Consider the following 18,277-nt stretch of genomic DNA (forward strand, 5'->3'; position numbering starts at 1 on the left):
GGGAATGGTTTTTGGGTAACCGCAAAAAAATGTGGTGCCGGATGGACAGAGCGGTGGTTGGTAAGCCACTGGAGGAAGTACTGTGGCAGCCTACAGTGGATAAACCCGAGAATATATTCTTAAACTGAATATCGGCCCTGGGATGCTTTGATTCAACAGATGGCCTTAACGTCCCTCCCCCTCTTCTAACACCCTTGTTTATGAACCCTCAGTTTACACCGGGGAAGGCAAAGGGAGCGTATGCCAGGTGGGAAGAGGCAGGGTGCCACAGGCTACGAGATGTGTTCATAGGGAACAAAGTTAAAGCGTTTGACATTTGCAAGTGGGATTTTGGGCTGGGGGAAGGTGAGAGATAGCGATACGCACAACTGAGACACTGGCTCTCGAATCCTTCGATCAGAGCTGGGACCAGTAGGGACTTCACTCCATTTGAGAGATATGTTACGACAGACTCAGGCAGCAAACTCCTGGTGGAAGCATTGTATAAAATCGCATCGGAGGGACCTCAGCCCCGATATGGCCCTAAATGACCCAGCGGGAGACAGCGTTGGGGCATCAAATTGAGGAGGGAAGTGGTTTCAGCTGTGGGCTGAGGTACCCAGACTTACACATGCCGTTTGGTTATGAAAAATCAGAGTGGTGCATTTCATCGTGACCAAAATACTGAACAACAATGTTTTTTTTAAAAGTTTTTTTTAAATGTGGGTCCGATATTACAGCCTTTCTGGGGTATGGTCTGCACAGCAGTGCATGAGATCTTTGGTATCCAGGTGTCAGACAGGGTGTGGGAGGCCGTTTTGTGGATGAGCGACGTTCTGGGTAACCTGCACTCAAGGGCGTAAAGTAAGTCTTATGTAATCCTAATGGTGGCAGCGTTGCTGTTGGTGGCGAACAAATGGAAGCAGAAGAGTGCCCCGTCAGAGCATGATTGGGTGGGAAAGGTCTGCAACTTCGTGGCTCTAGAGTGGGTCACTTACTCAATCCAGGGGGATCATCAACAATTCCTGCTGGACTGAGACATCATCCTGGATTTTTTCAAAAAGGACTCAAGAGCTATCTGGTGCCCTCGGAAAATTAAACTGGCTTTGTTTGACCATGTACGAGCAACAAAAGGGGGGATTTTGCGGCACGCCTTTTGGGCCCAAAACTGATAGGGGTCAGGGCCAGACACAGGGAGAGAGGGGGGGGGGGGGCGCTTGAAACAGGATAGGAACTTTGCCATGTTGAATGATGCAGACTCTAAGAGTGCTGGAGGTAGCAGACAATGAGAGGGTGTGGTAGTGGTGGAACAGAGGGAGGAAGTGTTGAGGTTTCATGTGATGGAATTGAGTTGCTGGATCCTGTATGGGGTAGGGGGAGCTGGAAAGGGGAGGGAGGGGAAGGGAAGTTGTGGGTGTGCTGTTACACAAATGCTAATAACATTTATGTAAAAAAAAAAAAAACAGTTCAGCAGTTCCAATAAGGGCAATCCAAGGCAAAATCCAAGAGACAGTAAAGTGGGTAAAGAAACAGTTAAGCAAGGTTCCCTTTTGGGGCAGAATCAAGGAGACAACCAACAGGTCAGGATAAGGAAAAAGTCAAGAGGACCAAGGAGAAAACAAGGAGTGAACAGGGGCTACTCACATGAGGATGCAGTTCTTTTGCTGAGAAGCTAAGCTGCCTGGCCACGACTGCCTCTTATCCTATTCATCCCGCTACGCGTGCGTACGTGTGACATCACTGCGCACATGCTTGCTGACATCATTGTGCACATGCACAGTGATGTCATTGTTCACACGTGATGACACACCACTCTGCCCCTGCACTGCATCCTGCACTGGTGCCACGGCAACCGCCAGTCATGGCGGTTCCTGACACCCAGGGACAACTGAATAGCCTCTCGGAAACAAAGAGAACAGCTGCCAAGTCACTCCTTTCCCATCTTCAGTCTTCTAAGAAACCATGAAATTTATGCCTAGAAACAGTCTGCCTGTTCATCCAGAAAGGTACCAGAACTATGGAGATCATCCTATCATTATGACCGTTTCCTTACAGCACCTCACCTACCCGTCCAAAACCCTATAGTTTCACTTGGTCTGCAAAATCTACAGTGCCCTGTACCCCAACATAGGCACAACAGACTTGTTTTCCAAATCAATTGCCACTTTCTGCTACCCACTACCCTTGTGCACAAGAGGACGGACTCCTAATAACAGGAGCCTCAACAGAAACAACGGCTATAGGATTCCACTGTCTACAAGCAACAAACATTCAACATTGTTTTAATCTTAGGTGGATTACATGTTACTTCCCTTGGATGGCTGACACATTTTTAGGGAGTTCGTCTATGAGACCAGAGAGACACTGCGATGACCGGCAGTGTGTTCTGGAGAAATTCCCCAACAGCTGTGGTGACCACAGCAATATGGAAAGCAAGATGACTGATGGCCCTATTGACGGCTGGTCCCATGGACCCCTGTGGTCAACTTCCGAACCAATCACAGTCACTGATTACACAAAATTGCATGTCTTTCCAGAGCATAAACAAAAAGATTACCTAAACTTGCCTGGCCCTTTTATTTTAGAGTCTTTTTTTACGTTGATCTGGTGGCCTGCTGCATTTGTGCTGTATGTCTGGCTGTATCAGCCTGCTGTCTGTTTTGCCTTTGTTCTGGGGTCTTGTTAGAGGTATTTTGGTGGTATTCCTATTGGTAGTATTTTTGGTATTTTGTGGTTGGTGGTATTTTGTGGTATAGTGGTTAGTCTAGCTAGAGTACTGCCTAATAATTGTTCTTATGCCAGGGTCACTAACTGTAAGCAAGACTGCACTTAGTACACTCTAAATGATGAATGGATGACCTTGCTGTATTTTATTTATAATACCACATTATGCCAGTTTGACTTGCATCTCATAATACATTTGCCATGTACATGAAATAGTATAATTCACTCAGAGCCCCAGAGAAGAACTCACTTCACAGTGAACAGGTTGTTTTATTTTTTTTACCACATGTCATACATGAATTACCACCTGCGGTAAAATGAATTTACTACCCGCTATGCATCAATCTGTATGCCAACTCAAGAAACCTGAACACTGAATAAGTACACTGAGACTATTTCAGCTTTTTCTTGGATTCTTTATCAGAAGTTAAAATCTACAAAATACAGGATGACAAGTGCAATGCACGATATCCACATTACATTTGAAACCTGTTTCAAAGATGAAAAGGGAGCATAATAAGTGCAACTCATTTGCAGATACTTTCCCAGGGATGAATGATGAGCTTCAGAATGCTCTGCTATATAAAACTAAGCCTTTCCTGCAATGGGTTTCAAAACATTCTATTTGCGTAAATGCTTTGAGTTCTACCCACATTATCCTTGAACTTTGCAGCTAATCTTGGCAGAGTACGAGCTTCTTTCACATCTGAATTTTATCACATTAATGGAGAAACAGTAACAGAGCTGCCTGTTTAAAATGTACAGTGCAGCACCTAAAAAAAAAAGTTACCCACCCTACACTATCTGATCACAAATCATTTGCTCATGCTCACCTCAATTAACTGAACTCATCAAGAGTAATAGTTCATTGTGCGTGTGTCCTGGACTGCTCACGACCCCAGTTTAGCTACCTGACAGAATAATTCTTTATCTGGTTCACACACACCCCCCCCCCGTGCTTGGAAAGAGCCCACGGAGTTCTCTGCCAGCCTTCCTGCCTTTTTCTGCCTCACGCTTCTCCCAGGGTCAGTCAAAGATGAAGAGTGGCCGAGACTGCAAACTCTTCTGAGACAACTGCCATCCCAGGAGCCCAAGGGAGAGAGACAGTCCTCCTCTGCTGTGCTACTTAAACCCTCTGAACTAAGACTGCCCATAATGTACATCTTACTTTCATAAAATATAGGAACGCCTGCCTCTTCCAGTGATATCATTCCATCAGAACCGCCTCCCTTTGTCAATCACCCTCAGGGATGTGATTATTCCGAGCTTCTTAGAATGGCAGCAACACGGATGAGAGAGATGCAGTTCCCTTGTACTGCATTTCAGTTTTGCAAACTTAACAATGGCGCATTTCAAGCCACATGAGGACAGCAAAACGGATCTACTTTCATGTTTATTCTTCCTGCATTTTGAAATTAACTTCAGTTATCAATCTGCATGAAAGTTTGTACAAAACCTTCATGAACTGATTTGCTTGGAATGTTAATAGGGAATATGTTATAAGTTAGGTGGATAAGGTAAATTAATATATGTTAGTCTTACGGCTACGGCCCACAACAATTCAGTTCATGACTGTGATATGGAGTATAATCCATGTTGTGCAGTATCAATTTCGAATTCATCTTTTTGCTGGTATGTGCTTTATGTATTCACAGTATTGACATCTACTAGATTCAGCATGAGTCTCACACATGAGTCTCACACTCTTGCTCACTACTGGGATCAATCTTTTACCCTTGTTAAAATGTGGAGCCCTAGCTAAAATGCGGAGTCACTGTTGAATTTCGGAGTCACCTCTCCCTACAGTCTCCTTTCTTTGTGCGGCCTGTCTTGCTAAATCGTCCTATTGTCTGCCTTGTCTCTGTTCTGGTGTCTGCAAAAGTAGTTTGTCTCTTGGTTGGCGTGATGACTGAATTACAGGTTTTTTTGTCACTGATGATATGAACTTTGTGAGTGTCGTTAAGACTAATTGCCTGGAATTTCTTGCCTTAAATTTCCCAGATTTCTTGCATTAGTCTTTGGCGCATTTCTACCTTGTATTATTGTGGTTTGTTAAGCAAACCTGTAGCTTTTTTTATGGCCTTTTGTTGATCAGAAAGGGTATGGTTGCTTGTAAAGCAAAATGAGCATCAGTTCATCCAACAGGGGTCCTACTTTAGCATCTTTAAAAATTATTACATTAATCTTGCACATATTGTAGTTTGTGAGCTATGTCACTTCCAGCGACGTCATTGGAGGATCGTCAAGGCCTGTGACAAACCCTGCCAGAGGTAATTTGATGTTTGCTTCCTGAAATGTCATCAGCTGTATTGTCATTTTTCCTAACCCTGGCATTTTGGTGAATTGACTTCCTTAACACCATTATTGACAGAACTCCAGATCACTTGCTACATCCCCAAATTCTAATGGGGGCGGAGGGGGACCGTTTATGAAGATTGAAAGAAAGGACTTCCGAAGAGGTTGGAACTGGATCCGGAGCATCCCCAGCAACACCTACTAGACCTGTGACTCCTAAAGGATGAGTTCTGGGGCAGCTTCTCTATAGAGTGTAGAATGATCTATTGAACTGGATCAAGGATCTTTCCCTCAAAGTGGCGAAGGAGCTATTGGTTCTGGAACAATTTTGTGCTCAGTCAGCACCCTCACTTCAATGTCCAGTCTGACAGCTAGACTAGTTGACCTTGGAGCAGGCAGTGTGGATCACCACCAGTTATCACTGTCTTTGTAAATGTAAGCCAAACCAACCTGATGGAGTAATTATGTCTATGTCTATGTAGAAGCAATTAAGCAAGGTCTAGCTGTGGAAATGATACTTGTAAAGGTTTCTGAAATGGATCAGTCCTGCCCTGAAGATCACTGCTGGGAACGGAGAAACAACAACAGCCGGAGGAAGAAGCCAACTCCCGATTTACCAAATGAGTGTATAGACACCTGGTTTTATCCCCCAACTTTGTGGAGAGTACCCAACAAAGAGACTTCTTTACAAGTCACGACAAGGGCGGGCTATTAAAAAAAAGAAGGGATGTGTGACATAGACAGACATTTTGGGATGACTGGTGGGGCCGGAGGAACCATGGGGACCGGATCCAACACCCACTGCGTGATATAGGGCTGAGAGGAGGACAAGGGTGGGTTCTGAAGACTCCTCAGCCCATCAGCAGTATAGGGGAAAACAAGTTTGCATCAAGACATAGGAGGGGCCCAAGACAGACCTTGGTAGAAAGATGGACTCAGACCTTCCACTTGTCCAGGGAGAACAGAATAGCCTCTGCTTAATAGGAAATCTCTGAATCACCTCTTTCCCGTTATCAGACTTCCAAAACCAATGTGGGGTACTCACAGCCCACCAATTACTGGAGAAGAGCGGTACTGTCCTAGTTGAACTCTCTGCTCCCACTCATTCAGAAAGAACCAGAACCAGCCCAGAGGGAAGTAATTAATGACTCAAAGTATCAAATGCCATATAAAGTTCTATTAAGATGAGAAGGAAGAGATAACTTTTGTCTGCCTGTGAGTGGCTATCATCACCGCCAGTCAAGAATAAGGTGTTGGTTCCATGCTTCTGAAAAAAGCCAGAGTAACAATCATCTAGTAGACCGACTTTTTCCAAGAAGTCCTGACGCTGGCAGGCCACTATGTTCTTCAGGCCTTTAGATATCCAGGGGAGACGGGTTATGGGTCAATAATTATAGAAGATCGAGTGCTCCAAAGTATATTTTTTCACAAAGTTTTCAGAAGCATCTGCTTTAGAGCAGGTGGTACCAAACTTGTACACACGGATCATTTAATACATTTGGAAATCCATGGGATAAGGGCGTTAGCATAGGTTCTGGCAATAATGGCGTGAGTGGTATACTTGGGCTGAAAGGCAGTAAGCAATGTTAGTATGTTATCTTCGACTGTATCTTTAAAGGCAAATGGGCCAAGAAAGCCTTCCTTCAAAAGGTCAGCAAAAACTATAGAGAAATTGAAAATCAACTCATTAGCTCTGCTTTCTTGGATAGTTCATCATTTAGGCAAAAAATAGTTGAAAGTTTCACAGAAATCTTGAGAGGGGTCATGCCCCATCTTGATATAAGAGGGCTCTAGGATCCCTGACTGACCTGAAAAGGTTCTTTGGGATTATATGTGGAAGTGACTCTTATGCTCTCCAGAAAACGATTTATGGCTTCAAAAATCATTTTTTGTCAAGCTGACCGATCTGACTCTGCTAAGGAATTCCTCCATCTAGATTCCAATATGCTGGTAATGCCCATTAAGTGAAGCGAGTACTATGGCATATTATGGGGAACCCTGATGCGTGTTGTTGTAACTAGGCATTTGATGGCAATGTTGGAAGAACCAAGGGATAGCTCTATACATAGCGTCCAATTCAGCACCGGAATGACTCATGCCGTCATCCTTCCAAGATCATTAATTGAGGCTCTCTTAAACTAGATGTCTAGTATGCAGCACCATACAAAAAAACAATTATTGTCATTGTCATGCTATGTTGGCAACATTCAACATTCGTTCAGACTACCTGGGTATAGATGAACAAAACGTGTTAAATAATTGAAATACGTAGGCGTATAATATCTAGAAAATGGTGCAAATTCCTTGACATTTAATGGCAAAACCGGATAAATAATGGCAGTGCCTGGGTGTATTTATTGGCAACATCTTGCAAATGAGGGATGCTTCTGGGCATATAATAAGTACCTGGTCACGTGCTAGCTCTGCATGGAAACTGATGACATTACCTAATAATAACATCAGATTTTCATATAGCGCTCCATGCAGAATTCTTTCCTCTTCTAAGTGCTTTAATTATAAGTTATTATACCCCAGTTTAATAGAACTCAATTTATTGACCTCAGAAGAATTAAGAAGTGAATGAGCCCTGCTGGGCATTCCAACTTGCAAAGTGCAGCTCATACGTGAGGCAAGTGCATATCCTGTGAGCTCTCCGCTCAGGGGGATGCCTTGGTTAATAATGCAAATGCTTGGCAAATAAAAACAGTGTGTGGGCATATGATGGCAACACCTGGTAAAATGTAACTGCCCACATTCTGACAATGTATGTACATTTCTGGGAGTAAGAGGCCATTTGATGGCAACACTAGGCACATGGGGGGATATCTTACCTTACTGTGCCAATATCTCTATTTTGTGGGTAACCAATAATATTATCGCTGGTGAAAACATTGAGGGTGCCTTGAGATATTTTTTAAAGGCACTAAACACCCTCCCAACATATTTTAGGACTGGTGCAATTATATAAACAAACACCAGTGCTAGAATGATTGGGGAAAGTGTTGGATAGTGCCCTTAAAGGGGAAGTTCACTCAAAAAATGTATTGTTTCAAAAGATGAGCCATAATCAAAAATATATGTAAAAAATATTTTTAAAGAAAGTTCCCATGTAAAATACTTGGGAAATGAGGTGCAAAGTTTTGATATGGGGGCATCCAATTTGTGAAATGAAGCAGCCTCCTCTGTTCATGTTTCGCTCTGCTCTCGTGCCAATTATCAAGCAAAATCCCCCTACTGAGTGCTTTTGCTTACTGCTGCCAGAGGGCAAGGCTTAACACGAAGAGAGGAGGCTGCCACATTATTTACAATTGCAGTGACTTTCTTTTTATGTTTCCTCTGCTCTCCAGGCTCTGCCGGTGGCCAGCGAAGTATTCATAATTGCTGTGACTTTCATTTTTAGTCTCCTGGGCTCCCCTGAGCCGGGGGAGGCCGGGAGACTTAAAACTAAAGGAATAGCAATTATAAATACAACAAAGTTGTATTTATAATTGCTGCGCCTTTCACTTTAAGTTTCCCGGGCTACCCCGAGCCGGGGGCGCTCGGGAGACTTAAAACTAAAGGCACAGCAATTATAAATAGTACGCTGCACGCCGAACACAGCCCGCGGCAAGTTTATTATAATTGCAAGGAATTTCTCTTTAAGTCTCCCGGTCTCCCCAGTCCGGTGGGAGCCTGGGAAAGCAGGAAAAAAACAGAACCACTGGAAAGCAGGAACAAACAGAAGCACTCACCAGCAGCACAGGGCAGGAAGGAGCCTGAAAGCATTCTCTGCTCTCCGGCTATTATTGCCGTGAGAGCAAAGCTTACCATAAGCACAGGAGGCTCATTCATTTCACAAAATGGATGCCTCCTAGTGCTTGAAATGTTTGACTTTGAGCCTCATTTACTCGAAAACTTAACATAGGAACTTTCTTTAAAAATATTTTTATATATACTTTTTATTATGGTCCATCTTTTGAGACAATAACATTTTTGAGTGAACTTCCCCTTTAAAAAAATTATGGAGTCACCCTTGATGTTTTCACCAGCGATAATATCACTGGATACCATATTCTGCATATTATAGGAATACCAAGGGACATATTCGTAATGCTGAATATATGATAGCAAGATGGGATCTGTCAAATGACTCATTATTTTCCTGCACTCTACCATTCGTCCATATCTTCAGCCACCCTGCCACTTCACAAACGTGTGTGAACACAGAAACTGTTTTTTATTATAATTTTTCTTTTATGGTTACTAAACGCAGGAACGGGATTGGACCCTGTGTTGCACTGCTTTGTCTTGCTTCCAAGACAAACGTGTTGCCTCTGAGCTATCACCTCTCGTCCCCTTTTCATGGAAAAGGCAAAACCATTAGCTTTGCCAAAGCTTTTAAAGGGAGTTGAATTGCCTGGGCAACCAGTATGCTGCTATCTTGCACTACATTTATTTTGATTTTCATAGCTATTGGTGAAAGAGGAAGTAGCACCCATCGGCTCAGTAATGTGCCATGACCCCTACCCCATTTCCCCTTCAGGGCCTACGTTGCAGCTCAACACTATAATGTCATCATTGTGCACCAAACTGCAATCTTTAGCATGCTGCTCCTTCCACCGAAATCTTGCTGGTGGTGGCATTGCCAGTGCAGGAAATGGGCCGGAACGGTGCTCTGGCAAAGAATGTATTGCCAGAGCCCCACTGGACCCCAGCCAACACTCTTGCCAATGCCGTGGCCAACTGCTGCACAACCCATTATTCAAAGAGCATTTAGAACAACAGTACTGAAGCCTCACAAACAGCTTTGCAGCTGTTCTTCTTCTCAATTATCGGAGGCGTGGGCGGGCAGCTGTTCAAACTGGTCTATATGTCCAGCATTTTACAGACATCTCTTTATTAGGGTGACTATTGTGACCAATCACAACAGAAGAGTCCATTATTCGCTTAAAAGGTTTTCTTTAAGAATCTCTATAAGACATGTTTAACATTTAAAATTGTGGCCATTGTGTTGTTCCCATAATGCTCTTTGCTTTTATGCAAATAGCCAGGATGGGGTTCTAGATAGAGATACTTTTGCACAACCTGGTGGGGGCCATGCCCCTTGTCCACCCTCCTTCCCAAAGCCCCGCCCCTCCCAAGAAGTGAAAGTTCTCTCAATAAATGTTTTCCATTTCGAGCACTGAGCATGGCCTATTTTAAACCAGAACCAAGCTGTAATATCTTTCTTTGCCTATGAATATAATTATTTCTGTTTCCAAAATGCTGGGTGTTTGAATGCTGTGTGGGGACAGACGATGGAGGGGACAGCATAGCCATGGAGCCTTCCGACTCCCTCCTCAATTCTAGTTTCCAAGCATTCCAGTTTCTCTCCTTTTCGGGCAGCACTAGTATTTTGTTCTCATAAAACAACAATGGAGAAAACCCTTCACGCTTCTTAATCGACGATTCGCGTTGCAGATCTGAAAGCTTGCAACCTGACGCTGGATCAGCAGGCCTACCTCTGGGAAGCCAGTGGTTTGCCAATTTAGTTTATTTCCCCTGTGGAAATGTGAACTGTCTCTTCCACGCGCCTGCCCCTGTGGAAACTGGAACACACTCATGTTCCTAATTTGCTTCGATAAAGAACTCTCAGGTAATGTCAGGTTTATTTCTCACATGATGTGTGTACCTTGCAAGACAGTTTTATTGAACACACAGAGCTGCAGTAATCTAGTTGCTGGAAGACAACTAACCACAAAGCCTGGAACCCTGATGTAAAACTAGAGACCGTGGTACTAAGTGACCGCCTTCACTGGGTAGATTGGGGGATTCTGGTCCAATCGTAGCTTCTTAATTGTTATCCATACATGATACAATTGAGACAATGAACAATTGATTCACTTTACAGCATGTGCGTGTATACAAAAACGTATTTATAAGCGGGTCGGACCACGCAGCTTCTCCATATTTAATTAGAGCACATATAGCTAAGCATGAATAAAGAGATTCTGCAAACCTTAGCTCTTCTATACACGAATCTGATCCCCATTATCCTACAGAAAATTACATGAGGACGAACGTCTTTAAGTGTCTTACAAAACAATCTATGGAGACTTGCCTTGGGACAGGGAACCTGTGAGCTTGTCTCACATTATAGGATCCGGCACTGTAAGTCTTTATATCCCCTAGGGACAAGTCGAGTTTTAGGGACAGCTTAATCGTGTGCATCACAAACCGAATTGTCTCTGGATTCTCCCATGGCAACATCACTGGTGAGCCATGGCCTTCCAATAACTCTTTAGTGACAAATGTATTAAAAATGTCGCTATACCTACAACTAGTTGTGTATTTTCTGCCCATCGGCATTGGCCATTATAGTTCTGTTTCTGCTCACTTGGGCGTCCCACTTGCTTTCTCTGCATGGGGCACTGGTGTTTTTAGTGTCTATCTCATGAGAGGAGCATGAGCACCATTTAGTGACGCAAACATATTTGCAGAGTATGTATAGAGAGGGATGCCATCATTGTGCAGGCAGAAAAAAACCTGTAGGTGTCCTTAGGCTACACAGTTCTGTCACACAGGTGCTGCTTTAGTGCCATGATTAGTTTTGAGTCACAGGTAGCAATGTAGCATAGCGCTAGGAGGCCATGCAGTTCTGTCCCATTAGTTGTGGCTCACATATGACGCTTTGGTGCTTATCTGAGGCTATATAGTCTTAAGCCGTTCGTTTTTGACTCCTTGTTGGGGGTGTAACACCAACTAGAGATCCATGAATATTCTTATAGACATGTGGAATCTGGCATGCATCAGACAAGGGCCCAGTGAAAACAACGGGACATGTGGGGATGTGTGGGCCCCAAGATTAGCAAGAACTCTGATCTCCTTCCACATGGCGGTGCTCTTTCAGACATGCAAGCCACCACATCAGAGTCTCTTCCTCTGCGATGTTTGTAGCCCTGCTGCTTCTGGCGCAGGCTTGGTGGATTTCTGAACTCTAACCTGGAGGGGCAGAAGTTCAAAAGGCCAGCCTAGTTTCTTGGAACAGGGTAACCTCTGGACAAGCCAGACCAATCAGGGTAGCTATGGCAGGTGGTCAAGACTAAGTCTCAGGAGAGGTGATGGTGACTGAAGGACCTCAATGAGCACACAGAGCAAGGACACTTACAAATTACTCCAGACAGGTGTTATATCAAAAATATAGACACATTTATTACAAGGCCTCTCTAACATAGACCATAGCAAAAGAATCACAGTAAAACTAGGTAAACCAACACAACACTATCAATACAATGGGCCTCATTACGAACCTTTACCACCATGGCGTAAACTAAGTTTACGCCATGGTGGTTGGCGGACTTACCGCCCCATTCCGAGGTTGGCGGGGCGGTAAGTCCCCATTAACCCATTTACCCTTCCCCATTCCCATTTTTGCCCCATAGGGCATAATGGGAGTGGGGAAGGCGTTAATTACGCCACCGTAAATTACGGTGGCGTAATTAACAACAAGGTCCCTTAGCGCCATGGATTTTAACACCTGCTAAAAGCAGGTGTTAAATCCTCCATGGCGCTAAGGGACCTCGGAATCAGGCGGTAAGGGTCGGCGCTGTTTACGCCGCCGTAAACCCCTTACCGCCTGGGTCGTAATGAGGCCCAATGTATATACACGACCATTGGGGTCCAAAGGGTTAAATGCACCATGTCAACAACCTAGATGGGAAGGAAACAGGCAGTGCAGATAATCTTTGGGCCCAGTTCGACATCGAAAATACACCTAAGAGGCAGTCCAAGCCCTAAGAAGAGAGGAGCCTTGTGCTCAATAGTACATGCAATGCCAGTGCACGCGGTTGTTCCAAAGGGCAGAATAGGGTCTCTAAAGGGGCCTCTAGCAGCTCGGGAAGGTGGATGAGGCGATGCAGAACAAGTTCCCACTATTCAAGAAGGACCTCCACTTGAAGGCAGAGGCAGTTCGAGAATTTGGGATGGAGTCACTATTTTGCAATAGCAGTGGAAAGGAGAGGGGCCACTTGTGTGTAAAAATGGGCCCTTGTGCTAGGGGCCACCGGTTGGGGTATTGAGTACTCCCTGGTCCCCCATGCAAGCGGACCCAAACTTTGGCAGGTCAGTCCACTTCGCTTGCAGGTTCGAATGCGGCAAAAAGGACGTCTCAGCACCTTTTAGTTCCTGAGATACAGCGATGATTCCCAAATGGGACAGTGGCGATTTATCCTCTCCGGTGGACGAATCGACCCAGTTTCACTGCAGCAGGCTTCAGGGACAAGAGGGTCACAAATGCAGTGGACTTGCAAAGGACGTTGCCGCGGCAGGGCAACAAGGTAACCACGGTAACCGTGTTGACTCTGGTCCTGGTTCACTTGTCTCACTTCAGACCTATACCTAACAGTATACCAAGTTTTTAGGTCCCCCTTGAAAGGCGGCAGTGACAGAGCACAGCAACTGGGTAAGCTGGTCAGTCCACTGGTTGTCCCAGGGTCACTTCCGAGAAAAGCTTACTTGCAGAGTTTGATGATGGTGTCGAGAATTGTTGGTCCCACTATTCCAATAGGTTGAAGCGTCTTCGCAGAACTTCTAGGACGACCAGATGCAGAGGGGTCCCACGGGACGACAGCGGGCTCAGGGTGCCAAACCTTCCAGCGGGACACCAGCGGTTCCTCGACTCAGCTTTGTGTTGCAGGATACTTGGATCCTATCCTTTGTTCAATGAGAACTCGGGAGATCGACCTGGTAGTGGTGTTTTCAGCCTCCTCTTACCCAAAGTTCCCTTTGCGCCAAAATGGAGAGGACCCAATGGAAGATCTGCTCACAAACACACACTCCATACATGGACCAATCACGGACCACGGTGGTCCCAGGCATTCGTGGCACTCCAGACTCTCTGGCACCCAGGATGTGTATTGGAACCAGATGTTCCAGCCCACATCCTGGAGGCACACACACAAGGCATGCAGAAGCCTGCGAAAGCATTGGGATTTGCAGGAAAGTGCATGACCAAATAAGGACTGACCCGGGTCGCCTCGACATGGGGAAGGTGAAGGGGCAAGATGGCCAAAGGATAGGACAAAGAACCTTGTGGCATGGCCATTTTGGAGCCAGGCCACCTATTCATGCCAAACAAGGTTAACATGGCAGGAAAGGGTTAAAAAGAATGCGAAAAGATAGCTGCCACCAGTCCTGTCCATGACGCATCTCCACAGTTCATAAAAAGCTCAGTGAGAGTATCTAGGGCCTTTGGAAATGACTATAGACCCAAGTGTCCTGTATGGTAAGATACATTGCACACTTGTTACATGTTGCACAAAAGTTGCAACATGAGGAAAGGACCAAGGGAAACAAAGTCTCCCAGTAATTACTGTCTTAAGGGCATGTCGGTTTCCCCATAAAAAGTGAGCAAAAGCCCAGTGGAGTGCAGCTGAAGGCTGTGCTTCTCTGGCAATGTTGGTCAATGGTGTCTAAACAGGAGCAAACAGTTTGGGGGTTGACACATGAGGGAACATTACATACAATTATGAAATCTTTCCTAACACTTGTCCCTCCCAGACTAAGGGCAGGGGGAACTAATCCACCCCTGGATGAGTTTCTTGTTCAGGTCGGTTAAACATTTTGGGCAACCCATCAGCATTGCTATGTTGGACACCTGGCCTATGCTCAATAGTGAAGTCAAAGCCTTGCAGACTAATGGACCACCATTTTGGATTCTCTCTCTTCGTGTTCATTAGCCAATTTAACGGCTTATGGTCAGTTTGTACAGTGAAGTGGGTCCCATAGAAGTAGGGCCTCAGCTTCCTTAGGGCCCACACAACAGAGAAACATTCTTTCTCTACTGGGGACCATCTGAGCTCTCTGTCCCTAAGCTGGTGACTAATGAAGCCAATAGGGTGTTCCTTACCCTTCTCATCTACTTGTGATAGTACAGCTCCTATCCCAATGTCAGAGGCATCAGTCTGCGCAATAAAAGGTCTTTGGTAATCAGGGGCCCTGAGAACAGGGGCCTGGCACAAGGAGTCTTTTAAGCCATTGAATGCCTTCCCACACTCTTCAGACCAAGTTACCTTCTTGGGTTTCTTTGGAGTAGTGAGAGCAGTCAGAGGGGCAGCTGTGGTACCATAGTCTGCCATGAAATTTCTGTAGTACCCAGCCAGTCCCAAAAAGGCTCTCACTTGGGTCTGTGTAGTGGGGGTAGGCCAGTCTTGTACTGCTTGTACTTTACTGGGTAAAGGCTGTATCCTCCCTCCACCTACTTCATGTCCAAGGTAGACCACTGATCCTTGTCCAATCTGGTACTTACTGGCCTTTATGGTCAAGTGGGCCTTCTGAAGAGCCTGTAACACAATCCTAAGGTGTTGCACATGGTCTTCCCAGGTGGCACTAAAAACTGCTATATCATCCAGATATGCAAGACATAATTCATCCAACACATTCAACACATGATTCACAAGCCTCTGAAAAGTGGCAGGGGCATTCTTCAACCCAAAAGGCATTACCCTGAACTGGTAAAGACCCTCTGGTGTTGAGAAAGTTGTCTTCTCCTTGGCATGTTCTGCAAGGGTTACTTGCCAATAGCCTGCAGTGAGGTCAAACGTGCTGAGGTACTTGGAGGCACCCAAAGTATCCACCAACACATCTGTTCTAGGCAAGGGGTGTGCATCTGTCTTGGTGACAGCATTCAGAGCCCTGTAGTCCACACAGAACCTCATTTCAGAAGTACCTGCCCTTGGAACCAAAACCACCGGGCTGGACCAAGGACTACTGGAGGGTTCAATCACCACAAGATCCAACATTTTTTTGACCTCTATCTTAATGTAAGACCTTACTTTGTCCAACATTCTGTATTCCCTACATTTGGTAGGTACACTGTCACCTGTGCCAATGCTATGTTTGCACCAAAGTGTCAAACCATGGAACTGTGAAAACAAGGGGGAAAATTGCCTAAGCAAATTTTTCACCTCAGCCTGTTGATCAGAAGTCAGGTGAGGGGCCACGTGGACACCCTCCCTGGAGCTGTCTAAAGGACTGCTTTGGAACAGGTCAGGGAGAGGTTCAGACTCCTCTTCCTCAACATCTGAAGCCAACAGCAGTGCAGTGATTTCAACTCTTGGCATGAAAGCCTTCAGTCTATTTACATGGAACACTTTTGGAGCCTGACCAGCCCTTCCAAGGTCCACTAAATAGATGACCTCACCCAGTGAATCCACCACTGTGTAAGGGCCTGGCCATTTGTCCTGTAAAGCTCTAGGTCTTATGGGATTCATGATCAGGACTTGCTGACCAGCTGTGAAATTGATGAGGGAAGCCTTCTGGTCATACCAATGTTTCACCAGAGCCTGCCCCGCCTTCAAATTTTCACTAGCCAGACCCATCAGGAGTACCATCCTTTTTCTGAGCCCTAGCACATAGTCCACTATGTTGGTAGTAATGAGGGGAGTGGGCATCTCCCATCCCTCCTTGACTATGGCTAAGGGTCCACTTACTGGGTGACCAAACAGAAGTTCAAAGGGGCTGAAACCAACACCCTCTTGTGATACTTCTCTGTAGGCAAACAGTAAGCATGGTAACAGAAGATCCCATTTTCTTCTTTGAGGTTCTTCCAGAACCCCAATCATGCTTTTCAAGGTCCTGTTAAACCGTTCAACCAGACAATTGGTCTGTGGGTAGTATGCGAATAAAAACTTATAGGTGACACCACATTCCTTCCACATGGCATGCGTATACTTTGACATAAAGTTGCTGCCCCCTATCAGACACAACTTCTTTAGGGAAGCCAACCCTAGTAAATATGCCAAGCAAAGCTTTTGCAACTGACTTGGCAATCACAGTTTTCAATGGGATGGCCTCAGGATACCTGGTGGCATGGTCGACCAGTACCAGGATAAACCTATTGCCTGAGGATGTTTGGGGGTCAAGGGGACCAACAATGTCGATCCCTACCCTCTCAAATGGTACCCCCACCACTGGGAGTGGTACCAATGGAGCTTGGATTGTTGAGCCACTCTTACCAGATAACTGGCAGGAGGCACAACTCCTGCAGTGACTTTCTACTTGCACCCCCATCTTGGGCCAGTAGAAGTGCATGGATAACCTTTGCTTGGTTCTCTTGGTTCCAAGGTGACAAGCAAGGGGCACTTCATGTGCCAGCTGCAGGAGGAAGGGTCTTACAGCAAGGTGAACCACCAACCTCCTATGGTCTCCTTCTGTAGACTCTGTGGGCTCATTATACAGGAGCCCACCTTCCCAATAAATCCTGTGCTTCCCAGGAGGTTCACCCTCAAGCTGGGAGCAGGCCTGTCTCCTTAGGCCCTCCAGAGATGGGTGCTCACGTTGGCCCTTACTAAATTCTTCCCTGCCAGGGCCACCTTCTATTAACAAATCATTTAGTTCAGGATGGTCATGTGGGTCAATTACTTCAGGTATCACCACCTCCTCATCAGGTCCTGGTGATTGACCAACTACCTCCACCTCAGTGGTAGGTGAGTTAGGGGGAATATCTCCCACAAGCCCTAAAGCTCTGAGATCATTTCCCAGCAAGACCTTTCCTGGGATACTCTGTATGCTCACTGGAATTCTGACTGCTGTACCATTGATAGTAAGAGTTACAGGTATTACTGGGAACATGAGAGGTGGGCCATCAGCCAACTTAGTGGGTACCAGAGGAGCTCTGGCAACTTCCTCTGGATCTACCAAGGTAGAATCTACTGCAGTTCAAGTACACCCACTATCCCTAAGAGCTGGAGTATCTACTCCATTGATCAGCACACTGTCTTTAAAGTAGTGCTTGGTATTATCCGGAATCCTAGCATAAGCCTCTGAGACTTTAGGCTCCCAGGAACCCAGGGAAACTAAAACTACCTCAGCTTCTATCCCACTTGGGAAGGAGTCTGAGGAGAAGGATGCACCTCTAATCTCTTCTTCCTCATAGAAGGAGAAGGCCAGATTAGCAGAGTGGACCCCCAAGGTTTTGACTTTACATCTGGGATCCCCCTTCACATGGTCAGTTGCGCAATAAGCAAAACAAGATCCACTGGGTCTGTTTACATAGGGAGGCTCACTATAAACATGAGTTCTGTCTGTTTTGGAGGCTGACCTCTACTCCCCTGTGAGTTCTTTTGTGTCTTACCCCTATTTTTCCCTTTGTGGCCCTTCTGGGGGAAGTTTTATCAGATTCCCCACCCTCCTTATCTTTGGACTTTTTCCCCTCCTCCTGCTTACCAGGATGAGTATTGTTCTTATGCGACACTCTGTGACACCCACAAATATGCTGCTATGGCAAGTTTCTTAGGATCTATCTCATTTGAATCTGACAAGT

The sequence above is a fragment of the Ambystoma mexicanum genome, chromosome 3p, assembly GCF_040938575.1.
Source record: "Ambystoma mexicanum isolate Mex_15411 chromosome 3p, UKY_AmexF1_1, whole genome shotgun sequence".
In the NCBI taxonomy this organism is placed as follows: Eukaryota; Metazoa; Chordata; class Amphibia; order Caudata; family Ambystomatidae; genus Ambystoma; species Ambystoma mexicanum.